Source organism: Anas platyrhynchos, chromosome 4, assembly GCF_047663525.1.
Source record: "Anas platyrhynchos isolate ZD024472 breed Pekin duck chromosome 4, IASCAAS_PekinDuck_T2T, whole genome shotgun sequence".
In the NCBI taxonomy this organism is placed as follows: Eukaryota; Metazoa; Chordata; class Aves; order Anseriformes; family Anatidae; genus Anas; species Anas platyrhynchos.
In genome coordinates, this window is record NC_092590.1 from 7249864 (window position 1) to 7262277 (window position 12414).

The 12414-nt window shown below is 46.2% G+C and overlaps 3 long non-coding RNA genes across 3 annotated transcripts in view; 1 reads left to right on the top strand and 2 right to left on the bottom strand.

Moving 5' to 3' along the window:
• Nucleotides 1–4453, bottom strand: part of LOC113843539 (uncharacterized) — a 14995-nt gene extending 10542 nt beyond the window's left edge. The window contains exon 1 of the long non-coding RNA XR_011808801.1: nucleotides 3336–4453. This is a non-coding gene — a long non-coding RNA (uncharacterized lncRNA). The remainder of the gene's footprint in view (nucleotides 1–3335) is intronic.
• A 4623-nt stretch (nucleotides 4454–9076) lies between these two features.
• On the bottom strand, nucleotides 9077–12062 carry LOC140002393 (uncharacterized). The gene is made up of 3 exons (XR_011808803.1): nucleotides 11838–12062; nucleotides 11627–11705; nucleotides 9077–9201 (listed from the first exon to the last, which is right to left on the bottom strand). It is a non-coding gene; the product is annotated as an uncharacterized lncRNA (long non-coding RNA).
• The window catches only part of LOC106017192 (uncharacterized), a 39958-nt gene continuing 36741 nt past the window's right edge, over nucleotides 9198–12414 (top strand). Inside the window, exon 1 of the long non-coding RNA XR_011808802.1 lies at nucleotides 9198–11737. This is a non-coding gene — a long non-coding RNA (uncharacterized lncRNA). The remainder of the gene's footprint in view (nucleotides 11738–12414) is intronic.

Sequence of the window (12414 nt, forward strand, 5' to 3'; positions counted from 1 at the left end):
ACCCTCCTACATGCAGACTGCTGGCCTCTCCTTCGCAGCAGCAACTCCTAAAGCTCATCCCAGCAGACTGGGTGTCCAAGTGGCTGTGCATCTGCTGAGTCAGCCAAATGCCAGACGCCAGGGCTGGTGCCTGCTTCAGGCACCAGGACGAGGTGAAGCCAGCGAGCTGTGTTTAAGGTGATGGATCTGGGATGCTTCCAGACCGGCACCCGGAAAGCACTGTGTGATTCATATGGCATACAAGCCTGGTTCAGATGGAGTCCATCGTGTACCATTTTTGCCTGCTCTCACCTGAACTGGAATAACGATTGTTTTCCACGTGGTGTGAAGATAAAAGCATGTGAGTAGTTGTGAAATGCTCATCTGACTTGGTGAGGAAGAGTATTTCGCTATATGGACATTGCATCCATAATTTCTACCTAGCAATGGTACTTACTGGGCATAATGCAGGCATTCGTTTTAGTTAATGTTTTTTTTTTTTTACTGGCATACGTAAGATTAGCACTTTCAACTCCAGGCTTTTACACAGGTAAGAGCATAATCTTCATAAAAGGCTCTACAGACAAAGTGGCTTGTTGGCCCGTCAGCTTGAAATAACCTACCTGCACTAAGCACCACAAAAGGTTTCGATCAAAAAGGTAAGCATAGCTGCAGGAGCAGCTGACTCAGAACGAAGCAGCCACCTCACTACAGCATCATTAAGGAAAGACTTTAATAGGCTGGGACAGATTTATAATAATTAATACAACTCACTCATTATCCGAGACAAGGCATCTACAGCACACAGCATGTCTCTGCGTGAAATTTTAGACTTATTTGCACAAGTGCGGGCTGATTACATTACATGTAAGTAGCAGGGTGAAGCAGGACATTTGGTCCAAATGCGTGTAAATAGAGTACCTAATAGTTTAAAGAAAGCCGTGTCGCGGGTGATTTATGCTTCCCTACTTTGTCAAATCACGTAGACCGAGTTAGACACTTTCATTTCATCTCCCTGGGGAAAAGAGCGCAGCGTTTCGGAGACTCGTCTCCAGAAAAAGTGCCACAGTGTTGGAGATGCCAACTTCTCATTTTCCCAGTGGGTGGTCTGCTGCGAAATCCCCAAAAGGCGAAGGATCTCGAGCTAGCCAGGGCCTCCCTTAAGCTGAGGCGTTTAAGAGATTTTTATGTGTAATTTAAGATGTTTGCTGAGAAATAGAGACTCTGATTTAACTATTTGCAGCTTATGATTTTTCCATTAGAAAAATCTTAAGGAACCATCAGCACATTCCATATTTGACTGACCACAAAATCACAATTTTTTCCCTCAAATCTATTGCCCCACAGCAGCCTCCTTTGTTCTTCCCCTCTCTCATTTGGTTTGCACTCATTTGGAAATTGCTGGGGAGGACACTCGGCCACTGTTACTCACACTGAGCAGTACGAGTCCCTGAAAAGATCGCCACTAGCTTCTCCTGGGAAAAATCGTGAGGCAAGGGCTTCATCTGCGAGGCTGGCTGGGCTGGCTTCCCTGCTCAGCATGTCATACAGCCCCAGAAAACACTCTGAGCTTTCACCCTGCCCTCTCCACGCAGGCAGCCCTCCTCTACACCACGGGAGCTCAAACCGGAGGGAAGGCGAGCGGCATCCCTGCACGTAACCTTCCCCTAAGTGCCAGAAATGCTGGAGCTGCACGGCAATAGACAAATGCGACTGCATCTCCTCATCAGCTTTATTTGTGCGCTGTATTTTCGTAGGAAATAGAGAAACGTTGCTTCTGTGTTTGTTGCAGTGCAGCAGGGTGGTCCTGTTTAAGCAGTGCAGAGAACCTCGAGCCGGTTTCCCCTCCCGCTCCCCCCAGTAAGGTCTTTGCAAGGAAGTAGATGTGTGAAGGAGCAGCAGACAAGACAGAGACCGGAGCCAGATGTTCCTCCGAGAGCTGCCTCCGACTGGGATAGAAACCCAGCTGTTCGCTGACTCAGGGGGATCGCAGGCAGAAAGCTCTGGGATTTGCCGTGTGCGCGCGCCAGAGGAAGGCACAGCCCCAGCTTTCCTACCCTGACTCTTCCCAGCTTGCAGATGGAGGGAGGAGGCGTGTGCTTGGCTGGGAAAAGGATGCTGCTGGGACGTGAGCCTCGGCTCCCCGCAGCTTGCTGGTGAGGTAGGTGGGCGCGTTTCTCCCAGGACTCGGTTAAGAAATCCTGGTCTGGGCAGTGTGCTGCTGCCTTAAACAGTCTGGCAATTTGTCTAATTTAGAGGAAAAATGCCGAGGAAACTGCTGTGCTATAGATATGCCGTAGGCTGACAGCTTGTGCCTGGCTAGTGAAATGTATTAGATATTTCTGGGCATATTTACAAACATCTCCTAGTTAGGATAATAAGCCACTTGGCCAAAGTCAACATTAGCTGCAGCACACATTATCCCCTCAACCGAAGCATACCTTCCATCCAAAAATCATGGTTCAGCCCCCAAAAAGCCTCCCTGTTCCGACCTGCGTTTAGTACCATCGATCTAGGCTGAATACAGAGTTTTCCTGCAGCACTGGTCTGTCGGTGGTGGTCCCTGACTGAGGAGGCTGCTGGCATGGAGACATCTACCAACAACATGCCGTGAGGAATGAAGAAAAGCCTGACCTCGGTGTGGTTTTCTCTTTGTACTTTTCCCAACATCCAGGAGCAGGTGCCATACGTACAAAAGCTCCACTAAATGAACATCTGAGGCTTTTGAGTATAGATCCTGGAGACGTGCACCATTGCCCAGAGGTCCATTGCCAGCGTCAGAGGAAAGTCTTGGCGGCTCCCCGGACACACTTTCACTCACGGCCAGGATTAGGAGCACCTCTCGTCCTGCTTGATAAAGCCCAGCATGGGAGCGGATTCGACCTGCTCCTGGGAGGAGTGCAGCTCAGCAGCACAGCATGGCCTGCCCTGCTCTGTGCTGCCCCCAAAAACCTCGCTGGAAAGTGGCAGCGTTGGTGATGCTGCCTCACAGCTTCAGCTCCTGGATAGGAAGAGCATCAGGGCTGAAATACTGGAGAAGGGGACTTTACTACTCCTCTGACCACCACGGAGATCCCTCTGAAAAAATAACTGATTAGGATTTTATAATAATGCTTCTAATTGGTAGGACAACATGCTAGTTTCGCAATGCAATAATCCCAAGGAAGGCGGCTTCACATTCAGCTGAGCACTGCTAGCCAAGGCAAGGTGAGAAATTCCCTGCTCGGAAAGGCTGCCATTTAAATAGATAAGGCAAATTGTAGGAGGAGAAGCAGAGCTAGAGAAAAGTGAAAAGACTTGCTCAAGGTCACACAGCAGATCAGTGGCAGATCAACAAAGCTGTCTGGTTCTCTGACCTGCCAGTCTGCTGTCCCGCAAGGTCCTTGGGATAAAGGCTCTAATAGCTCCTGCTGTCCCCGTGCCCACGGTGAGGCTGTGCAAACAATATAGCACAGCGTCACCTCTGGCATCCCAGAAATGAGGATTCCATATTTTATATGCTTAGAGGAGGAGTCCCTAAGGTGGCTAATTTGAAAGCGGAATGGTTTGTTAGATTAGTCATTTGTTTTTAAAAATTAACTTTTGGAAAGCGTAGCTATCCCAAAGTCTATTTTTTTCCATGGTGAGATGAACACGCCGGTGACCATAATCGTGGTGAAAATATAGGATAAGGAGCTCCCCCCCACCCCCCATGTGCTATTTTAAGTTGGCATGTGTTTACAGAGATAACATTTGATGTCATAGTTGCCACATTTGACAGAGAAAAGCCTGAGAGAACCATTAACTATAGGACGAGTCAGCAATCTAAGGCATCTTTGTCCTTTGCTAAATGATTAGCTCAAAGCAATGCTTCTTCTGAAGTTTCCACCCCAAGAAAATCCTGCAAACAAACACTCTAATAGCTATTATAAAATAAAGAATCATTTATACATAACTGAATTTTACAACTAGGCAAAATCAACTCATCTTTACTGCCCACAGGAAAAAATATTTATTTTCCCTTCATTTCTAAATGCGTTACGGTGATGTTAACTACAGATTTGAAGGCATCAGAGAATGAGAGAATAGAAACCAGAGACAAATAGGAGTCAGGGTGCCAGATTACTTTTTCTGCTCTACCACGTTGTTGCTTTGTAGCCCTGAGCATGGCACTTAACCTTCTGCCTCAATGCATCCCTATGCAGAAGGCAGCGACGATTTCTAGTTCACACAACGATGCTTTTTCTGCCAGAGCCCCCACTCCTTGAACCTCCTCAGGACAGGATTCAGGAAAAAGAGATCTGCTTGCGAAGATCTGGGGAGAAGCTTTTCCTCAATGAATCCAGGTAATCCCCAAGAAGCTCAGCAAATCCTAAGGGATCATATAATGCAGTGGATTAGGCATAGCTGTCAGGAACTATGTTCCTAGCGGGCTGCTGGCCACAGCTCCCTCAAAGCCCCTTAAAGGGAAGGGCGCTTCTGGTCCACCCAGTCCATGGGACTTCTCTCAGATGCCTCCAAGGACCAGAGGAGCCAGTGGTATTTTCACCTGCAGCTCAGTTGGTTTCTGGACTGGAAAACTCCCTCGCCATAGCTGAGAGAAGGGGAGGACAAGAATGGGACAGGGACAGCTTAATTTGTCTCTGAGGGGAAGGCAGCACGCAGATGGTCCTCTGAGCAAAGGGATCTGAGCAGCTGGGGGGAGATCCCACCCTGAAGCATACTTAACTGCTAATGGGTTAAGAAGAGCAAGATTATTTTTAACTCACTACTTGTGAAACATTTTTCCTTTTCCTTGAAGAAGTACTTTGGCAAAAGGTGTGGCACAGATCGGTTACTGGGAAACATTGCACTCCATCGCATCCGTAAGAATGCAGAGTTTCCTTTTGTAAAAGACTATTTTAGGCACTCAACATTTTTCCATGCTTTCCTTCCTCCTAAAAACATCCCTGAAGGCTGTCTATCTTACGGTTGATGATTTATTTATCTTTTGGTTAAAGATTCAGCAGAAATGGCTCAGCCATTATTTCCAGGGGTAATGAAATGAATCTGTCATTCGGCTCGTTTTCTAAAGGGAGGAAAACACCTCCGCCCCACTGCAGAGCACTAGCTTGCATGTGCTCGGGAGCAGGGATGTGAATTTGCTGACAGGGTTACTCTGGTGTCAGGAACATGCCCTTTGCTTTCCTAAATAATATCAGCCAAAACCGTGATATTCTGGTTTGGACGTACTCTGGAGAGCCTCGTTAGAGCCGGGCAGCTCAATTCTCTGAAGGTTACACGTGCCGTAGCCCCTGCCAGCTCTCATCAGGCTATGGCTGTTGTAGGAAACACAGATCGACGTGTTACGGAGCCAAAACGCCGCAGCACATCCCAGAGGGTTCCCCGTGATGATGGCGAGCTGGGAGCTGCTGCTTGCTTCACTTTCTGGACCCAGCCAGTAATCCTTCAGACAGCCCCCGAGGCTGCACTTTGGAACCCCAGCTCTCCAGTGCGGGCTTGGAAGATCTTGAGGAGAGTTTGTGGCCAAGAGACCGCCGGCATCGCCACTCGTGTGCTTGTGGGAGGAGGCCAGCTGAGCGCAGCAGGGAGGCAGATCGCGGTGGGCATCTGGAGAGACACAGGCAAGGGGCATGTAATGCTGCCCTTGCCAAGAGGATTAAGATACCCAGGCCAGGCTGGAACTGAGGGCTGAGCGCTTTCTCCATAGAGATGACAGAGAGCTTGAGGTGGATGGCCGTGCCCAGCTGGGGACCGTGGAAGGCAGCCCAGACTCCATGGCATTAAGAGGGACCCCAATGGATTGCATCCCCTCTGGAGTTTGTGAGCACTAGCAGAGGGCAATCGGCATGGGTAGGGCAGGTGAGGGCACCGCTTGTAGTTAGAGGACATCCTCGTTGACATGGAAAAGAGAATTGAAAGCAGCTCAGCCGAGTGGCTTGCTCATCAGTCAGGGACTGGATCGACTGCTGTGAGGCCTTTGGTACCCAGGACTGTGCCTACGTGCTCAGGTCTGAGAGTGGTTTAGACTTCCACAGCACAAACGTGGGTCCCAGGCACGTCCCCAGCCCACGTCAGGACAGGCTACCAGTTTTTGGAATCCAGTTTTTGGAATCAGCTATCCAGCTCCTGAAGGCTGGCAGAAGGGAACCCCACATTTTTCTTCAAAATCCTTTCTTGAAGCCCTGTTGAATCCAATGGAAGTAATTGCTAGATGTGTTGCTGGTAAATAATAGCAGCAGGATTTGTACCATGTAGCAGTGAGTACCCCAAGAACAGGGTGTCACCTCCGAGCTATCCCAGTTTTGTGGAAACTTCCTGACTTTAGCCTCTCTGTGCTCATTTCACCAAGTTAAAAACAAAGACAATACTTTTCCTTTCTTTTCTTCACCAGGAAAGTTTTATTCACCCTCTACCCTCAGGAAAATAGAGTCAGGAACAAAAGAAAAAAAAAAAGAAAGAAAGAAAGAAAAAGAAAATGAAAACAGAATTAGATTTTTTTCCTTAAAAACTCTGAACATTTTCAAAACCAATCATTTTTCATAAAAAAGCTCACATCTGTTATTTATAAAATTCCATTTTTATGTGATTTTTTTTCTTTCTTTCTTTTTTTTTTTTCTTTTTTTTTTTTTTTACTGGCTCCCATTCAGATACCAACAAAACAAATCAGACACAAGTATTACATGTTGTACCAGTAAGTGCTGGAGTCCCTGGAAGAATATAGCAGCGATTACTTTTTTTCGCTAAAGACTTGGCAAGGGAGGTGTGCTTGGAGGAGGGATAGAAGGAAGAGAGGTAGCTTGAGAACAAAGACAAGCGTGATTAATAGAGTACAACCCTCTTTATCTTCTTTGTTCCAGATACCAAAAATATTCAGGTGAGTAAGGAAAAAGGCAAGTCAGCGTTACATCTCTGATGAGAGCCGGAGTCAAATGAAGCAGGCTCCCAGATAAACCCATTTACTTTTTCAAATAAATATATTCAAGAAGGCACAAGCTCGTCAGCTTGGGCACTAGGCTTATTTTTAAACATTTATCTAGTCCGCATGCCAAGCTCCTAGATATGCTCACCAGCAAAACTCTTAAGCCCGGTGCATTATAGCTGCAGACTGCCTCTCTTGTCTTTCTTGGGGAACCCACCATTTCGGCCCCAGCTCTGCACAGAAGCTGCATCGCTCCGACCGCTCGGGCGTAAGGGCAGCGGCACAGCCTTCCCCCTCTCCCCCATGTCGTGTCTGCCATTATACCCGCATAAAGACCCCATACCGGTATTATTATTCCTCGCCAGGAAAAGGAATGAATTGCAAGCACCTTCCTGCCACTGTAAGTGAATTGATACCAGGAGCTGTAGATGCAGTTAAAAGACCCCCCAGTGCTTCCCCCCCCAAAGTCTCCCATGCAACCGACACAGTTCCACTTGTACAAAATCTACCTGTAGAGCAGGCTTTTATGGGCCAGGAGCCTTTACCCTTCTTTAATCCACTTAGATTACCAGCGGTGCACTGCTAATTCACATGGCAAAGGGCAAAGGGCTTTCTGCAAAGCACAACTTTTTCTTGTAGCAGAAATAGATGAACCCACTTGCCTCTAAAGAATTGATTACTTGATGCCTTTGTGGGTTTTGTAGAGCACTCTGCCCGTGTGAATTAGGTGTAGTTTGGTGAATGTGAAAGCTTAACCCCTCTCTCTCCCCCCAACCACGTGTGGGGACGGCAAGAATTTGTGTTTAAATTCAGGACTGTAAAAAATACAATGAGCAGTATTTTTTTTTTAATGTAACTTTTCTGTTTCTACATGCAATAACACACATTTTAAACTAACAGAAATAGAGAGCCGTCTGAAGTTTTATGAAAATGTCTGTCACGCTAAGAATCTCAGTCTCCACTGAACTGGCAACACACATTAATGAGAAACATTAGATTATGAATAAAATCATAAATTTGTTATGTTAAGGGCTAACTTTGTCCTGTAAACAGTGCTGCTAGTCCCAACAAGCCTTGGTCCAAATAGAAGTTGCTTATTAAATAGACAAGAAAATGTTATGGATTTATTACATATTAAATATGCTTGTACTTTACGTATAGAACTTGATTTTTTTAGGCACTCTGGATTTTCATTAATAGAAATCAAGCAAATCAGAGTTCAAGCTGTTGCTGTTGCTTGAGTTGAGCTATGCTGCTAAAGACATTTTCACATGTGACATGCTCTATGTACTACCAACCGTTTGGTCACATCAGTACTGTTTGACCACATGCAATGAAGAGAATGGAAATAGACACACTGTGATTGGTGTCACCAGGAATGATGGAAAGCTGGAGGGGGGTAACACACGAAGGCAATTTGTGCCCATCTTTATTTAAATTTTTTAAACTTCCCTTGGTATTCAGATTTTTCTTTCTGGAAATTTTCTCAAAACAGCGGGAGATCCCTGAGCAATTAACTGAAGCTGCTAATATTTTTAAATTTCTAACACTGAACTCAGTTGGTGGCATTATTCATGTAGTTAAAGTTAAGCTTGCGCTGCAGTACCTTGCTGAAAGAACCAAATAGATTTTTCCCTGCTCACTCAGCAAAGGAGTTACGTCAGTGTTAACAAAAAGGCTTTCCGTATGAACCGATTATTAGTCACGTTCTTTTGGTCTGTCAGATTTACTTCCTCCTTGCCTGACGCCACATCTATTAAATCTCCATTCACCTGTAGAGTAAGGCAAGTAGAAAAAAACAGGACTTTGTGTGTGTGTGTGTGAAGTATTACCAGAAAATCTCAGTCTGGACTCAAAAAAAAATATGGTGGATTAGTAGAGATTAAGACTACAAAAAGTTATTTTCTCCCACTATTCAATCACATTCGGGGGCAGCTCTAATTCTGCATTTCCTTGTGTTTGCTATTCTTTTAAAAGCTTCCAGCGAAAACTGAGATTTGATTCTCTTGACAGCAAAATGTCCATGACTGTAAAAGAAAGGCTATTTTTCTAGGCCGTGATGGAGATAAACATCGCACAGCCCTTCTTTTCCTCTTCCCTTCCTCAGGCTCTGTTTCAGCTCCTTACGCTGTGATAAATGGCCCTTAGATCCAGGATCCTGCTGTATCGCAAGCGCAGCTTCCTTAAGTATAACATCATGCTCTCTGTACCAGCATGCTGCTAGCGCCTAGTGTGGAGCGCATACCTCCATCCTGCCTGCGGACGGCCTCCTGAAATGCAGCGAGGCTGTGGTTGTAGTCTGTTAGCTGCACAATTCAGATCTGAAGAATAAAAATTGATCGCTATTCGGGTAAAGCACAGAGCCTCCATCATCACCAAACGTAACTTCAGTGCTGATACTTTCTTCTAATAGTGATAACATTGCTCTAATGCCGTATTTTACACAGCATAGGGGGTAGCTATGTTAATGTGCCCACGCACATGTGGACCTTTTCAACTCCAGCCCTTCAAATTTTATCACACGGCTGCTGCTCCACAGAGAGAAGGCTCTGCTTCAGCTGACTGAATGGCAGGTTTATGGCTTTTAAAGGCTGCGTCCAAAACACGCTGAAGCAAACACATTCAGAAATTCTGTATTCAGTGACTCTGCTCAGTAAATGAAACAAAGAGCCAGCTTCTGCACTCCCCCAGATGCACAAAGTTTTTAATTCTGGAGATGCAGAGAGACCACATCCCCACATTTTGTCCTGACACAGAGGCAAGGCGTAGCCAAGGCAGACAGCAAGACCTGGGAGCAAAGAGGTACTTGGGGTCAGGCTGCATAAACACGGTCAGTATTAAATCTGTATTATTTGCTTACGCCTCGGTGCCTCGGGTCTCTGAGAACCTCACTGTGCTAGGCACCATACAAGTCCAGAACAAACTTACCCAGATATAGACTTTGAATAAGGCAAGCATTGAATCGTGACAGATTTAGAACATGTCCGCTAAAGACAGCATTAAAAATATTTTAAAATCCTGTTTTTTGGAGCAATACCACCCCCACCCGCTTCAGAGGGGAGACCTTGTCAGGCACTAAATAAATGTTTACAGAAAAGTGTTTATGACTCAACATTAAATAATGATTTAAGGTGAAAATGTTGACAGACCCTGAGTGCTAGCGATACATCTAAAAATCTCGATGCATCTGGGAATTGATTTCCTTTTACAACCTATGATAAAAAGAGAATAGCTCTATGCATGTTTTGAAGTAAAGGCACAAAACTTCACAGCAAGTGCCAACCAAAATGATCTGCAATCCCTGAAAACAAGGTTCTCTACTGGAAACAGGGACAAAAACTCTACTGTCGATGTTTCAGCAGGAAAAACAACACAGAAAAACATCTCTGCATGTTGCATAAATACCTTTTTTCATTCATAACTCATTGTTTCAGAAATCAGGAGTGTTAACTAGAACTGGCTTTTCATTTCTCCATTCCCCTTGTCGTTTTATCTTAAAATGTCTATTTGCTTCAGAAAAGCCTTCTTAATTTTGACCCACTGGTGGCCCAGCTAAGCACTGAGCTAATATTGACTAATATTTCAAAATAAATTGCTCCCTCTAGTGAGACCGCCGTAGTACTGATGCCTGGCAGACGTGGCGGGGGGCGGCCTGGGTGAGCTCCTCCGTGCTGCTCCAGCAAGCCCTCAGCCCCTCGCTTGGTTTTTGCTCCAGACAAGCTTACAAGGAGCCTTCCCCGAGCAAGGACTGCTCAATAAGGCCTTCTGCATTTAAGATAAAATTATTTACAAAGGCTTATGCCTCCTACACTGTTAAAACCTTCCCTAAAAGAGCAGGCCAATTAACCAGCAGGCCTTTGGAGAGCCACACGAGCTCGCCGAATGCTGAAGTTTTTGCTGTGGATGAGTTTCATACAAACAACACTGCCAGCACCCTCTCCTTCTCCTCTTTCAGCTCTGGGCTATTTAGATAAAGAAAATCCAGTTAAAAGTTGACCTGGCTCCAAATATGAGCTGAGTTCTTCAGGACACCTCCCTACACCCAGTGGCTTTCAAAGTAAAAAATATTAACTTTGCAGGGTCTTCAAAAGACCCCTGAAGCAAAAAGACATGGAAAGGAAACAAAGTTAGCTCTCCTTTTGGTACCTGTCGAGAAGGTGCCACCAGATGAGGCCCGCTGCCACGAGTGGCAAGGCCAAAACTCTGCCATGCTCCCAGGGAGGGGCTTTTTCTTTAAAAGAGTAAAAATTCAACCTCTGTGCAGCACAACTGTAATAAAGCAAGGATTTGGAGAAGGCCACAGGCCCTCCCAGGACCACATCAGGGAAAGGCCACCTGGTGGGAGAGGCAGGCCTGAGGGATATGGGAGGGCGGACATGTTAGAGTGCTGGCAGCCGCGTGCTTCATGCTTGCTTTTCTGACAGGGCAAACTCGACGCCCCTCCTTTAGGATGAGTTGTTCAGCACAACTCATCTCCAACATCCCTCCTGGCTGTTGAGCAGAGCGAGGGGCCCTTCTCCTTCAGTGCCCCGAGGCACCATGGCGAGGCCCTGCCAGCTGCCTGGCGCTGCTGGCAATGGGTGAATGATGGCTGGGGGCTCTTCCCCCTGCGGGTCCTGGTCTCCCAGCCTCTCTCTTGCTCTTCACCCTCCCCTTTATGACAGCACAGAAGTCTCACACAGTTGCCAGGGCTGCAAACAAAGTGGTGAACGTGGGTCCCGTTTCTGACAGCAAAGCTCAGCTCACCTGAACGGCTCTTCAGAGGTCAAAGCAGACTCATACTTGTGGGAGAACAGCCATGGACAGTGATGGTTGAGCTGTTCTTCTGTAAATGACATAATGACTTAAAGGCAGGTGGTAAGGTTTGTTAAATAAATATTTCTTAACTTCTTTTCAGCGAGGAATGAAAGAACATATCAATCTTAAAAGCAATGGATTAAAAAAGACAAACACAAACCTGTTTTGGAAATACTGAGCTCAGACTGAAAGCGCTTTGTTGCGGGCTACTGGCAGCTGGGCGGCGTGGTCCTGGACAGGAGATGTCCTCTGGGGGAGGATGCGGCTCCTCAGCCCAGGCTCTGCCACGCCACAGGCTGTTCCTGCAAGCAGCACGGCTCCTGCTGCAGCCCCATCATGTTTTGCTGAGTGCAGTGGGTTATCCAGTCACAGCATTGGCAGGTGCTTTTTTTCCAAAGCCCCCTGAAACACACACACGTGTATGTTCGTAAAGAAAGTCAAGCTTGCAAGGAGATGTAATATCTTTTTAAGAAATCAGGTGATGTAAGTGGAAAGAGCTAACAAATACCTGGCACAGAATGGTCTGAGTTTATGTGCATTTCTGATCACTGCAAATAACACCTGCCTGTTTTTGCTAAAAAACTTTCTTTGGCTGAAAACAACTCCTTGAGGTAAAAACCATCACTCTCAAGCTCGATTTGCCTGTTAAGCACAGGCGTGCAAGCCAGTTCTTTACAACTGTCAGGTTCTGAGTGTTTGGCTTCTTGGTCCTTTATAGTAGTGCCCTGCATTTTTTG